The 1,754-nt window shown below is 49.3% G+C and overlaps 1 pseudogene; it reads left to right on the forward strand.

The window, feature by feature from the left end:
* Positions 1–989: 989 nt before the first annotated feature.
* LOC133749349 (ras-related protein R-Ras2-like) lies at positions 990–1,415 on the forward strand (annotated as a pseudogene).
* Positions 1,416–1,754: the final 339 nt, after the last annotated feature.

Raw genomic sequence — 1,754 nt, forward strand, 5'->3', positions numbered from 1 at the left:
CCGCCACGGTAGGCGCACTGCGGCCGGCGCACTGCGCTAATCCGATGGCAGGAGCCAGGTGCTTCTCCTGGTCTCCCATGGGGTGCAGGGCCCAAGCACTTGGGCCATCCTCCACTGCACTCCTGGGCCACAGCAGAGAGCTGGCCTGGAAGAGGGGCAACCAGGACAGGATCGGTGCCCCGACCAGGACTAGAACCCAGTGTGCCGGCGCCGCAAGGCGGAGGATTAGCCTAGTGACCCGCGGTGCTGGCCAGAATCAGGTTTTATCCATTTATTTAAAGATTTATTTATTTGACAGACAGGGATGGGGCATATGAGGAAGGAAGAGATAGGCAGACAGAGACAGAGACACAGAGAGATATCGATCTTCCATCTGCTGATTCACACCCCAGATGACCCCAGTGACCTGGCTGGGTCAAGCAGAAGCCAGGAACCCAGAGCTCCATCTGGGTCTCCCACAAGAGTGCAGGGACCCAAGCACTTGTGCCATCTTCCCAGGTGCATTTCAGGGAGCTGGATAAGAAGCAAGGAAGCTGGTGCTCAAATCATCACATATGGTATCCAAGAGTTGCAGGTGGTGGCTTAGCTCACTGCACCACAAAGCTGATTCCAGGTTTTCTCCTCTTGTCTGGGATGGAGGCAGGACCATTTGCTCACCTCAACAACTTTCTGATCATGGTGAGTTTCACTTCCATGTGATCTGTGGCTAGATCAGGATTCATAAATCTAACCCCTACTTGAGGGTAATAAGAATTTCTACACTGCATGAATATGCACTTCACCACCGCCCAACCAGAACTGTTTCATTGGGGCATGCCTGGTCTTTACACACCGTAAGCCAGCTGTCTATGTCAGACTTTATAGATAAAGCTCAGTCCAGAAGGGCCAGACCCTGGTAGTCAGCAGAGGCAGCCCCCATCCAGATCATCCAGCTGCATTTCCTAACAGATGATGACCAAATCACTAAAGATCCCTGCACAAAGCAGTGTATGGTCGATGACAGAGCAGCCCAGGAAGATGCTGTGGTAACAGCAGGGCTGGATGAGTTTGGAGTCAGGAGAGAGCAGTGTATGAGGACTGGCAAGAGTTTCCTAATCACCTTCTCAGTCATGGAGAGAGGCAGTTTGAAAGAAGTCTCTACGTTTCGGAGACAGACTCTCAGAAGGAAGGATCATGTGTTTCCAATGGTTTTAACTGGCAGTAGAGCAGATCTGGATCATAAAAGATCACATAGGAAGAGGGACAGCAGTTAGGATGGCAACTCCAGGTAATGCATGTGGAAGCATCAGCAGAGATTAGTGTGGATGTAGACCAAGCTTCCCACAAACCTACATTCCAGAGCAAGAATGTCCCCTCCTCACCAGAACCAACTCAGAAAGAACATTAAGAAAGACTGCCATTGTATCATTTTCTAAGAATTTTTCAAGGCTTAGCTACCAACTGCCATGAATAGGCCTTGTCTTCCTCTCTTCTTACAGTGAACACCATGCTGGCCAACCTTCTCAGCCTTAGACAAGGGATCCCTACTGTTGCCTGAGACCAAGCCGCTGACACATTGTTTCTAGGAGCACAACATTCATTTCCAGTCACTGAAGGAAGCACCAAGGCCACTTCGAAGGCTGTCTGACTCCTTTAAAATACATTTCTACAGGAACATTCTTTTTAAGTGCTGAAGATTTTAGTAGGTAAATCAGTTTTGGAATGGGACTTGTTTCCCAAGGTTGAGCCTTATGTGGTGAAATAACTTTTAGCTT

Source organism: Lepus europaeus, chromosome 20 (genome assembly GCF_033115175.1).
Source record: "Lepus europaeus isolate LE1 chromosome 20, mLepTim1.pri, whole genome shotgun sequence".
Classification (NCBI taxonomy): domain Eukaryota; kingdom Metazoa; phylum Chordata; class Mammalia; order Lagomorpha; family Leporidae; genus Lepus; species Lepus europaeus.